The 13,734-nt window shown below is 46.6% G+C and overlaps 1 protein-coding gene across 1 annotated transcript in view; it reads left to right on the top strand.

The window, feature by feature from the left end:
- The window catches only part of PLAU (plasminogen activator, urokinase), a 420,354-nt gene that overhangs the window by 203,651 nt on the left and 202,969 nt on the right, over positions 1–13,734 (top strand). The gene's annotated exons all lie outside the window — the stretch shown is intronic.

Genomic DNA, 13,734 nt, shown 5'->3' with positions numbered 1-13,734 from the left:
CGTATGCGTGAAGGACAAACAGAGTGCATTTTGCAGACTGTTAAACTCAAAACTAAATAGGGGCTCTGAGGAAAGCAACCTGAGCACCTCAGCCATGCGCCGTCATTTGTACAGCAAGCCCTGGGCTCAGTGGGAGACAGCTAACGCAGGACAATCGTCGGCCGGCGTTGATGACACTGCCTCTTCCACTGTTTCCAGTGCTGGTGCTGCAGTCCAGACCACAAGCCTGGACACCTCCACATCTTCCTCTGACACTCTGGGGAGTTCACCCTCATCTGCCCCTTTTCCTGCCTCTGCTCCTTTCGCCTGCACCATCATGTGCCTCTTCCCAGCAACTCCCCATCTCCCAGGCATTTCATTGCAGGCAGAAGTACAGCGCAACCCACCCACATGCCCAAGCCTTCAATGGCCTCATCTCAAAACTGCTGGCCCTGGAGATGTTGGCGTTTATGCTATTGGAGACTTAGGCCTTCCGTGACCTGATGGCAGCTGCGGCACCTCGCTATGCTGCTCCTAGCCGTCACTACCTCTTTTGGTGTGCCGTCCCCACCTTGCGTCAGGACGTGTCCCATAACATCAGTCGGGCCCTGAGTTCCGCGCTTTGCTGTAAGGTCTACTTGACCATCGATGCATGGAAAAGCACCTACGGTCAGGGATGCTGCTTCTCTGTAATGACAGGCCGGGTGAATGTAGTGGAGTCTGGGCCCAGGGCGCAAACTGGGGTGGGCTATCCACTCTTCCAGCCCAATATTCATGGCAGGGGTTCTCTGAAAGCCTACTCCTCCGCTGCAACCTTCGACTACACCTGCGACCTGTAAATTCTTCAGCATTGGGGTGTGGAGACGTCAGCAGGTTGTGCTGAAGCTCATCAGCTTAGCCAACAGAAAACACACTTCCCCTGAGGTTAGGGATGCCATCCTCGATGCGACGGCAATGTGGTTTTCGCTGCTGCACCTGGGCCAAGGCATGTTTGTGTACTTGAGTCTGGCAAGCTCCAGCTCTACTAGCAGGTTCCGGCCATTATCAAACACGGTCCACACATGGCCCACATTTTCAACTTGTTGGTGCAAAGGTTCTTTGAATCCTACATCATTGTGCCTGACATACTGGTGAAAGTGCGACCATTTTCATAAGTGAAAAGTAGCCTCTGCTAGCCTGAAAATATTCAAAGCACACTCCTGTCATCTTCTCACCGTTGGCCAACGGAGGAAGACGAGGAGGATGAAGTGGCATTTGATGTCACTGTCCCACACGAGGCTAGCGGGGAAGTTCAGTGCATCCTATTGCTTCAGCACGGATGGTGTGAATGGGAGTGGAAAGTGGAGGAAATGGAGAGTGACCCTTCCAGTGGGGGCAGCAAAGTCATGCCAAGTAACACTCTGGCACACATGGCTGACTTCATGTTGGGCTGCTTTTCCAGACACAAAGGCATAGTTCACATCATTGAAAGCAAACAATACTGGATTTTAGCAATCCTTGACCCCCAGTATATAAAACATCTCGTCTTTCGGTCTGGTAGGGGAAAGGAAAAATCACATAAATGATTGCCACAAGCACCTGGTGCAGAATATGATGGAAATGATTTTGTAAACCCTCGCTTGCGGCAGAGAGGAGATTTCCTCCAAGAGGCTAACAACTGCCATCCAGTCCACACCCACCAGGGGCACACTCCCCAAGGTGTGGGACACGTTAATGCACCCCCCCGGCCAAACTACTGCCACTGAGGGGCCTAGTGTCATCAGGTGGGAAAAGTATAGGCGCATGTTGCGTGAGTACCTGGCCAACCACAGCCCTTTCCTCTCCGATCCCTCTGCGCCTTACACGTATTAAGTGTAGAAGTTGGACCTGTGGCCCTTGGGGTGAGTGGAGGCTTCCCCCAGCTGAGGTTTGGATGAGTTTTGTGAAGGTGCAAGTACACCCCGCAGTTAGCCTTTTTGGTGGCATACAGTGTACACATTGAACCCCAACTGTCACTTGCTCAGCTACTCTTCTACTTGTAACTGCATGATAGAACCTGTGTGTCTATGCCCTCTTAATTTACAGATAGATTGGCGCCCCTACATTTAAGTTTATGCCCCATTCCTTATCTTCAGCCTACAAACAGATATCTCTTTTTGTGCCCATTGGTGCCAATTCAGCCGTGCCACCCCCAGGATTAATTCTTTCACCCCCATGTTGCAGTTGTCACTGGCTCCAGCAGCATATACAGTGTCAGGCACACCTTGTTGCTTCAGCCCACAAACAGTGGAGTAGTAGACAACCAGGAAAGCTGGATTGACCGTATATTTTGCTGTATACCACTTTGGTTTTTTGAGTGTTATACAACCAGGAAAGCTGGATTGACCGTATATTTTGCTGTATACCACTTTGGTTTTTTGAGTGGAATACAACCAGGAAAGCAGCCAATGGCTTTTTCCTATTTTTTTTTTTCAATGCCTACGTTGTCGTAATTCCTGTACGACCTCCCCTGCACAGTTATTGGTGCAAAAAAAGGTCCAGGGAAGGTGGGATACGAATTTTTACTGCGTTTGCTGTGTGGTATTCGATTCAAATCGAATATCTTGAATAGCTTGATATTCAATCAAATACCTATTCGATCGAACGCTGTTCGCTCATCTCTATTAATTAGGATCAGTTATCATTTGTTCACAACACCTCTGCAATGCAACTGGGACAGCAGGGGAAGCATGCCTGGGGGCATCTAACATGCCCAAGTCACAGTTTTACCCCACCATCACAGTCTATCAACTGCACACTTTCCACACTCAAAAAACCTCTATCAAAGTGGGAAAATACCTGGAAACCTTCTTTCCTCCCCAATTGGATGGACAGAAACACAAATTTGACACTAAAGAAACCTTAATAAGCACCCCTTTAAATCGCGTTGCCCATGACAACCACAGATGGAATAGGCAAAGGGAAATCCAACAGTACCCACCCTGAACTGTCATTGTGGATGTGTGTGTGATGTGGTAAGACCTTCCAACATTCACTTTTCTGGCCTTTAACGTGAGCCTTTCCAAATTAAGTTAGAGGCCCTTAAGCTGAGCTACCAGCAGAGATTGAGGCCCTTCAGGTGACTTCAGCCAGCAGAGTTTTAGGCCCTTTAACTTAGTTCAGCCTTGCACCAGCAGAGATTTGTTGGTCCTTTAGGTGAGTTGAGCCTTTAAACAGCAGAGATTTAGTTCTTGGCCCTTAGAGTGAGTTGAGCCTTTAAACAGCAGTGTTTTTGGCCCTTGGAGTGAGTACAGCCTTGCACCAGCATAGTTTTTGGCCCTTAGAGTGAGTAGAGCATTTAAACAGCAGAGTTTTTGGCCCTTGGAGTGAGTAGAGCCCTTAAAAAGCAGTGTTTTTGGCCCTTGGAGTGAGTAGAGCCTTGCACCCTGCAAGTGGGTGCCATTAACGTGTCCCAGACCTTGGAGAGTGTGCCCCTGCCGAGTGTGTACCGGATGACAGTTGTTAGCCTGTTGGAGGAACTCTCTTCTCTGCCGCCAACGAGAGTTGATGGAAACATCTCCTTCATATTCTGCATCAGTTGCTTGTGGTAATCACTCATGGGACTGGCCCTCCCCTCTACCGGAGTAAAATTAGAAATATTATTTTTATACCGGAGGTCGGGGGAAAAATCCAGTAGTCGTTGCTCTCCAGGATTTTGACAATGCGTTTGTAAGTTGCAAAGCACTCCAACATATATTCAACCATGTGTGCCAGAGTGTTAGTTGGCGTCACTTGGCTGCCCCCACCAGAATGTTCATTCTCCATTTCCTCCTCTTCCTCCTCCTTCATTTCCCTGCAGCAATGGGACGCACTGAACTTCCCCGCTAGCCTCCTGTGTGACAATGAGATCTGCCACTTCGTCATCCTCCTCCTTCTCCCTCAATATACGCTGTGAAGTGGACAGGAGTGTGCCATGACTATCCTGCTGGGATGGTTCTGCTCCTGTTCCCGACTCCTCAGCGTCCAATGCGCTATCCCTGATGGCGATGAGGGATTCTCGCATCACACAGGAGCAGGACTGTGACACTTACAAGTGCGTTGTCACAGCTGACCCACATGGTTGACTCCTCAAAGACACACAAGATCTCGCATAAGTCTGCCATCCATGGCCACTCATGGAGCAGAAACTGCGGGAGCTGATTCTGAGGAACCCTTATGTTTTGGAGATGGTACTCCATCAAGGGTCACTGCTGCTCACACACTCTACTCAACATGTGGTATGTCAAGTTACAGCATGTGGGGACGTCGCACATCAGCCAGTGTTCTGGCAGATGGAGGTGTTGCTGGAGGCTTTGGAGGCTAGCAGTGGCTACTGTAGACTTGCGAAAGTGGGCACAAAAGCGCCGCACTTTCACCAGTAGCTTGGGTAAATTGGGGTACATTTTTAAAAACCGTTGCACCACTAAATTGAACATGTGGGCCAGGCATGGAATGTGTTGGAGGTTGGCAAGCTCCAGAGCCGCTACCAGGTTCCTTCTGTTATCACACACGACCATGCTTGGGCCCAGGTGCAGTGGCAAAAACCATGTTCACATCTCATCGAGGAGGGCATCCCTCACCTCGGAGGCAGTGAGCTGTCTGTCCTCCAAGTTAATAAGCTTCAGCATGGCCTGCTGATGTCTCCCCACGCCAGTGCTGCAGCGTTTCCAGCTGGTAGCTGGGGTCGATGTGATGGCGGAGGCGGAGGAAGAGGGTGGTGGTTCAGAGCCCCTCCCAGGAATGTTGGGCGGGGAAATTAGGTAGACCGCCCCACTTTGTGACCCGGTCCCAGCCTCAACCACATTCATCCAGTGTGCCGTCAGTGAAATGTAGCATCCCTGTCCGCATGCACTTGTCCACGCGTCGGTGGTTAAGTGGACCTTTGTGCAAATCGCGGAACTTAGGGCCCGCCTGATGTTGCATGACACGTGCTGGTGCGAAGCGGGGATGGCACAGCGGGAGAAGTAGTAGCGGCTAGGGACGGCATAGCGAGGTGCCGCACTTCAGCCATCAGGTCACGGAAGGCCGGAGTTTCCACAAGCCGGAACAGCAACATCTCCTGGGCCAGGAGTTTGGAGATGTGCGCGTTTAAGGCTTGTGCATGGGGGCGGGTGGCGCTGTATTTTTGCCTGCATTCAAAAGTCTGGGAGATGGTGGGTTACTGTGAAGAGGCACATGATGGTGCAGGAGAAGGAGCTAAGGCAGGAAAAGGAGCTGAGGCAGGAAAAGGGGAGGATGAGGGAGAATTCTCCAAAGTGGTGGAGGCACCAGGAGGTTTCCTGGCTGGTGGTCTGGATGCAACGCCAGCACTGGCAACAGTGGGAGAGGCAGTGGCGGCAACGCTGGATGATGATTGTCCTGCGTTTGCTCTCTGCCACTGAGCCCAGTGCTTGCCTGCCAAATGACGGCGCATGGCAGTGGTTGTAAGATTGCTCTTTTCAGAGCCCCTACTCAGTTTCAAGTTGCAGAGCGTGCAAACCGCACTATATTTGTCCGCTGCACATACATTAAAAAAATTCCACACCACAGAAGACCGTGGCCTCGATGTGGGAGTTTTTCTAGACTGGCTTGAAGAGGGAACATTTTAGGCCCTGCCGGCTATGCCCTGGCTTCGGTAAAGCAGCTGTCCTCTGCCTCTGGACATGCCTCTGCTTCTATCCACCCTCTTTGGTGCTGCACTTCCCTCCACATCTACGCTGCTCTCCCAGCTTGACATCCCCCTTGATCAGGTCGGGTCAGTGTCCTCGTTGTCCACCACATCCTCTTCCAATTCCTCCTCCTCTTGCACACCAATGATGGCAACAGGCTGTCCTGATGGCAACTGTGTCTCATCATCGTCGTCACTGAGGGTTTATTGCTGGTCAACAACAACAACAGGAGATGGCGGATGCTCCAGTGTTTGGGCATCAGGACACAGAAACTCATCTGGTATCTCCGGTGATTCAGGATGTGGTGGGACAGAGAGAGGGACAGTGAATGGACCTGAAAACAGCTCCTGGGAGGTGGGAACGGTGGGATTACTTTGCTGGGAAGATTGGGTATGTTGTGAGGAAGGAGGACCAGACTGTTAGCTAGGAGGAGGAGTTGAGGTAGAGCCTGACTGGCTGGAAGAGAATGTGCTGGAAGCATTATAGCGCCAGCCATTGTAACACCTGTTCCTGGTGCTTGGGCCTGGTTAGTCTTCTACCCTGCACCCTACTTAATGTGGCCATCAAGCCGGGGACTGTGGGGAAGCGCAATGCTTGCTGCCGCAGAGCTGTAGGTGCAGTAGATGCTGTTGGTTGAGCGCAAGCTTGCTCCACATCTGCATTTCCACGCCCCCGTCCTCGTCCCCTTGTGTTAGCCTTATGCATTTTTAGATGTATAGTAATGCCCTTTTTATGGTCTATACACCGAGGAAAGCTGGTTTGAGCGTATATAGCCGGACTTAATGCTCTGTGTATACCTGTTATCTGTTTGCTGGGACACTGCCTGCAAAGCTGAGTTGAGCGTATCTGGCTGGACTGAATTGCTCTGTATTCCTGTTAGGTGTTTGTAGGGACACTGCCTGGAAAGTTGGGTTGAGCGTATATAGCCGGAACTAATTGCTCTGTATTTCTGCTATTTTGTGGGGGAACACCCCTTGAAAAGCTGGGTTGAACGTATGTAGCAGGCACTAATTGCTCTGTATCCCTTTTTTGGGGGACACACTGTCCGTGGAACGCTCGACTCCTCTCCCTGCAGTATATAGCTCTGAAAAGAGCTGTTTTTCTTCTGTTTTTCCCTGCCTACTAGAAGCTAATACCTATCTAGCCCTCAGCAGATCTCTCTCTCTCCCTATCTGTCACCGCAAATTTGACGAAGATGGAGCGGTCACATGTTTTCGGCAGCCAATGGGTTTTTTCAATTCTTTCAATGCCTCCGTTGTCGTAGTTCCTGTCCCACCTCCCCTGCACAGTTATTGGTGCAAAAAGCACGCCAGGATAGGGGATACAAATTTTTACTGGGTATGCCGCATGGTATTCCATTGGAAACGAATACCTCAAATGGCCTGATATTCGATCGAATACCTATTTGATTGAACGGTGTTCGCTCATCTCTAGTGAGTTATCATTCCCTTACATTTCTTATTTCCTGATATGTACTTCATATTATTGCCCTTTCCCCTGCCCTGTTGGCCTACCCATACTTAAGTCCTGGATGTAGTTAAGTAGTGGGAGACATTGTTAGTAACTGTGAAAGAAGACTGCTGTAGGTAAAATCTATTTGGAGGAAAAAGGTAATTTAGAGGTTTTTTTTCTTTTTACCATGTACTCTGTGCAGTTATACAAGTTGTCACAATCACAGTGATTTCATATATTCTATGAGTATATTTAACCCATGAGTTTGTCATATAGATAGTGATCATTCTCCTCTCTCTAACCATTTTGCAGTAAAATATGCTTAAGGGGTTATTTGAAAATAATTGCATCCATTTATATTGCAAATGACTAATTTTACATATTCTTTAAACATTACACTTTTCATGGCATAACTCTTTTAACTAGTAAGATTTGAAGTAAGTCTATCCCTATTAGTAAGGAAGGTGTAAAACTCCTTTATTATATAGTGTGTGATATTATGGTAGAGCATAAAAGCATGACTGTCTAGGACTCATCAATAACTTTGATGGTTTCACTTCACTTAAGGGAACATTGAAAACAAAAAAAAAATAAAAAATATGAAAGTACTTCCTCCTCTTCTTTAGGGTCCATTCACATGGAGTAAACGCGCGCTCATTTTGGCACAATACATGTGTAAAGAATACACATGTAAAAATAAGACTCCCATTGACTCAATGACATTTTTTACACGTGTAAAAAAAAAGCGTGTAAAAAATGTCATTGAAGTCAACGGGAGTCTTATTTTTACATGTGTATTCTTTACACATGTATTGTGCCAAAATGAGCACAATGATGAGGCAGAGGGTGCGTCTCAGACTACGTCAGACTCCCTGTAGACACTGTTCATGGACTACTTTTCTGTTCGCATGTTCCATGCGGAGACAGTGTGGAAATCACACGGACCCCATTATAGTCTATGGGGTCTATGGGGTCCATGTGCTTTCAGAGGTGGTCCCCGTGCGGACTCCCCCGAATGGATTACTGACACAGATGTGAACGAGGCCTAAGAGCTATTTTACACTTTCACACTTGTTCCCAATAATCAACTTGTCTGATAGTGCTGCCAATCTCCCAATGAATTATTCTGAAGGATAAAAACTCATTGCTCGCCAGGAGCACATTGCCCTGTGTAACAAGGACTGTGCTGCCCGCAAGCTCTTAAACTACAAACCTTAGCAATTGTTCCTCCTCCATATGCCCTACTGGTATTATCAGGTCAATGCAAAATGACTTGTTACCAATCACTGCTCATACAGAAAAATCCCATACAGTCCTAAGGGTGCCTTCACACGGCGTAGTGCTCCGCTCCTTTAGACACATGTACACGTGTCCAAGCGTGGCGCTTCAATACAGAGCCCATTGATTTCAATGGGTGCCGATATACGCGCGCTACCCATCAATTGGAAAAATTTTTACCTATTGATTTTTTTTATACGTGTCTAAAGGAGCGGCGCGCTATGCCGTGTGAAGGCACCCTAAGGGTTGTTTTACACACAGCGAGAGTAAGGTATAAAGCCTCGTTCACATCAGTGTTGGTATCCCGTCCGGGGGAGTCCGCATGACGACCCACCCTAATGGAATACCGAACTGAAAGCAGTGTGCCAGTGAATGCACACGGACACCATAGACTATAATGGGGTCCATGTGCTTGCCGTCAGATCTCCGCAGGGATCATGTGGACAGGAAAATAGTTCGCAATCTACTTTCCTGCCCGCGTGATTTGTGCGAGCAGTGTGCGGCAAGCACATGGACCTCATTATAGTCTATGGGGTCCGTGTGCTTTTACTGCACAGCGCTTGCAGTTGCGTTCAGTATTTCATTCAAGGGGTCTCCATACGGATTCCCCAAACGGAATACTGAACGCAGATGTGAATGAAGGGTAAGGTTGTTTGCACTCTTTTGAACTTTTTGCGAAAACCTATTCCATCAGCAGTGTTTGGATGTTTGTGAGTTTGGATGTTTGTTCCTCAATCACGCAAAAACGGGTGAACGGATTAGCATGAAATTTGCCACAGACCTAGATATTCACTAGGAAGGAAACATAGGCTACTTTTTAGGTCCCACACTCACCCGGAATGCTGACCACGATCAGCGAAAGTGCTCTACGGCTCCGCTGCAGGACCTGAGATGACATCATCACAGGTCTTTCAGCGGGGCTCCAATTGCTTGGCTGCAGTCTGGGGGCGGGCCGCAGGGGAAGCCGAGCGGCTTGGTGGGCTTGCGTGGGTGGTACCACTGAGAAAGTCTCCGCCCGAGAAAATGACGGCTGCTCCCGGCTCAGAACGATGCCTGAAGGACCTGAGCTGACATCACCATGTCATGCGAGGGGCTCCGATTGGCCCAGGAACTGCGTGGGCGGAGCTATAGACCCACAAGCCGGCGTGCACCCACTCACAGGAAGAAAATGATGGCCGAGCATGCCGGCATCTGAGAGCCGCACCTGCCGGCATCGCTGGAGCCCGGCGCGTGACGTGGAGCGGTGAATCCGCCCTTGTCTCGGGGGTAGAAGGGGTACAGGGAATTATGCCGCACTCTCACAGATCGCCGTCTACTTGTGCCGTGCGCCATGCATGGCCACAGCAGCTGCGCTGCACGGTCTGCCAACCCCATGCACCCCTTTAACCTCGGCGCACGGGGAGCCCGGGGTGGGGTGGAGCCGGGCTCACAGGTGTGGGTGGGGAGGGGTGTGGTTAGAGATGGCAAAAACGGGGCACAGGGTAAGGGGGGTGTAGGGGAGGAAAGGGGGCACGGGGTGAGGTGGGAAGTGGGCTCAGGGTCGTGGGTTGGGGAGGGAGAACAGAACGAGGGAATATTGGAGCAGATAGGGAAAAAAAGTGGGGGGCCAGGGGGGAAAGGAAGGGAAGGGGGCCAGCGGGGCGCAAGATGGGGGTCCATGGGCGCACTGGGGTTGGAAGGGCCCACTGCGGCCACAAGGCAAAGATAAAAAGAGATAAAAGAGAGCCAACTATATAGGGAAAAAAAAATGTTGAATAAATTATGAAAAATTATCAAAAATGCTCGCAAATTATGGCATGAGTTAAAAAAGGTTCATGCATAAAACCTAGTGCAGGTTGTTTCTTAAATTATAAATTCTCCATTATATTTTTGTAAAATGTGAGCTTTTGTGTCAATTTTCTTCTAGTATCAATGCAAAAGTCAAATCACATTGAATGTGAAATGTAAAGGAAGGACTTTTACTTTTTCCCCCTGGAACCATTTCTGGCTTTTATTCAAAAATTGCATCAAAAAGTTGCAGTTTCAAGTAGGTGAACATGTAGTAATGTATAGTGCTGGTATAAGCAGTGAAGAGGCCGCACCATAGTGCTCATACAGCTGGGAGGTGTTAGGACCCCTACTGATGATCTGATATTGATGACCTTTCTCTGGATAGGTCATCAATGTCGTAATCCCGGAAAATCCCTTTGATTTGGTTATTATGATGAATTACAAAATGTGTTAAGTATATTGGAAACAACCAGAAAAGCAGGACTGCAGGAAAGCAGAACTCTTCATGTGCGAGTACAATTATTCCATCCAATAGTATATTTCTATTTTACATATTTTCACATGGTAAACGCACATATAAATTAAATGTACATACAAGCACCTACTAAAAATATATAAATGTATTTGAAAACTGCTCTAATTTAGGGTCAGCAAATTGTTAAATTGAGAAGAAATATATTTAATCTTAGCTTGCTGCTGGGAAAGAAGCCTTGCAATTGAATTTCAGGGCTGTGATAGTTACTGGGTCTGACATGACGCTGAAACTATTGTGTTTGAAATTGGATTTGTGTATTATTGCTTTTTAAATTGCATGCCGCTTCAGCAGAATCTCCTCTTGCTGTTTGTTTATGGGACTCGGGATTAATAAGGAGATGCAGGAGCACCCAGGCAGCTACTAATTAGCTGGAGCGAGGAAACACTGGGAAACTCTGGAGATGGGCAGCTGGATTGCTCGCTTAGGGAGAAAGGAATGAACGAGCGAGCATGGCCCTGGAGTACCGTGCTCTTCTTAATTATGGGATTAATAGGAGCTTTTCTGGAACAGGGCTGTGCAGGATTGCGATAATGGAGTTTAGATAGGATTAAGCGATGTAATTATCTTGAACAATTATGTTGTGAGATAGTGATAGAAACAAACAAGAGGCAGTGTACACATACTATATGTATGCAAGGTTGGTCATTTTGTTTAATCTGGAACCAATGGGCAAAATATAATATATCAGTAAATATTAACAGTAAAGCAATGGATAAGCGATAGTTATAGTCAGCTCTCATTGTGAGTGATTAAGAATATGACTGTGGATTTTTTTTGTTGCTTCCAATAATTCTATTTGTGTCCGGAATTGTAAGTAGCATTAATATACTGTATGTACATATGTCGTCTACATTTTCAGAGATAGATTCTTATTCTAATTCCTTATACTATGTTTTTCTAATTTCCCATATTTGTTTGGTTTTAGGCTGGGTATTAGCAAAATCTTCTCCATTGAGTCTCATGTATAAATCTAGTGCAGACGAGAAGTTGTTTTTGGCAACTACTTAGAGGACACAAAAAAGTGACCTGACTCTAGGTTCACACTTGCACTCAGATTTTTGTTGTTCGGGTCTGTTTGGGGACCTGAAAAAAAGAAACTCAATAAGCTTACAAAGTGGTTACCCGCGGGAACCCAAGGACCCCATAATGGGGTCTGCCAGGTTTCCACCTGAAAAATACAAAAAGAAAAGTCCTAGGAACCGGAAAATTGCAAGTAGGAAAACACCAAATTGCAGGAACTTTAGGTTCTTTAGGCAGAAAACAGCAACATTTTTAAATGAAGAGAATGACATGTTGGTTCAGATACACCTGCTCTTTGAAATGAGACTAAGTGGTGGTTTAGTTACATAATAGTGTAACGGTATTTGTAGCGATTACTGTCTTTTGACCAATGAGCAGTTTAATAGTTCCTGCATTTGATTTGTAGAGAATCAGGGCAATGAGGGTCGAGAATAATCTTTGACTATCCTATTGCTGTTTTATGGCTATGACAAAGCTGGGAGGGAAAAAGTGATAATGTGTTGAATTTGGCCTTTGTTTTGCAATAGCATAAACTTCAGTTTGTTTTAACAGCTACCCTTATCAATCACAAAGCACAGTTGACAGATTCTGTAGTGTGACTTGTTGCATACTAAAGTTATAACAAAGATGAATATCACTGCAGAAGAATGTCTAATAAATTTCTGCCCAGTGGAACAAATTTCCATGCATCAGAGACTACATTTACATTGACTGTCGCTAAAACAATTATGTGCAACTAGTTCCACAAGCAATCTGTATGAATTAACACATCCTATTAAATGTGAAAGCAGATGGTATGTATGACATGCAAACACCCTGCGCTGTTCTTTACAAAGTTTTGGTTTAAGAGATATGTTTTAAATTGGAAGGTTACATTTTCTGCAATTTTTCTTTGTAATCAATGATGCAAAGTTGGCTGAAAGTGACTGTGATTATAAATGATTATCGTGTTTCCCCTAAAATAAGACCTACCCTCAAAATAAGCCCTAGCTAGATTTTCCATGTTTTTTTGGAGTAAGCTTGGAATATAAGCCCTACTCCAAAAATAAGTCCTAGCTAGTTTAACCCCTTCCCGACATTCACCGTGCGATAATGGCAGATGCCGAGTCCTTAGAGACAGCGGCCGCTCTGCTACAGAGAGGCTACCAAAGCTACTGTACCAGGACTCCGCTGTAATGTACAGAGTAGTTCCAGAGTTCAGTGTCTACTCTGATTGGGGCATTGTTGACCATGAACCACCCCCCAAGGAATTTCAATTGCCCAGGGCCGGTCTGTGACCACCCTCCCCTCCCAACCCCAAAGCAGCACACCTGTACCCGCGTCCATTCCCTACTGCCATAACTACTGTTCCGAGTCTTCACTAAGGTACAGCGGTGACCCATAGTTAATACCTGGCATCTTTGAATGTGACCCCCCCCCCACCAAAGTATTAGAACTGGCCCAGGCCTGTCCGTGACCCTCCTAAACCCCCCCCCAAAAAAAACACAGGGTACAGGGCCTTGCAGAAGCCCTGTACCTTTCTAGTTCCCTTGCAGAAGCCAACCTGTTCCTTTGACAGTGTAACCAATTTGAGTGTAATGAAGACTCCCAAGCCTGTCATAGGAATATTACTATTCAAGCTGGTCAAGTCCTCCCCCCCGATTTCACTACAATACATATAAAACAAAAAAAAAATATTTTTAAAACACATACACATGAAATATCTCTGTGTCTGAAAATGCCTGGTCTACAAACTTATAAAAATATTTTTCCTGTATGGTGAACATCGTAGCGGGAAAAAAAAGTGCCAAAAAAACTGCTGTTGAAATAAGAAGTGGTCAAAAGTGATTGTTGTTCATGGAAAAAAATAGGACCTACTTTGAAAATAATCCATACCTCTTTTTTTTTTTAGAAAAAAATATTACAAGACCCTGTTTTATTTTTGGAGAAACACAGTATGTTGTATTTTTATGCATAATATATGTAGTGCATATAAATACAACATAATCAATTATAATCACAATCACTTTCAGCCAACTTTGTGCTATTGTAAGGGAATTGCAATAGGAACAATTC

Source organism: Leptodactylus fuscus, chromosome 10, assembly GCF_031893055.1.
Source record: "Leptodactylus fuscus isolate aLepFus1 chromosome 10, aLepFus1.hap2, whole genome shotgun sequence".
Lineage (NCBI taxonomy): Eukaryota > Metazoa > Chordata > Amphibia > Anura > Leptodactylidae > Leptodactylus > Leptodactylus fuscus.
This window is presented reverse-complemented; position numbering and strand designations above follow the sequence as displayed.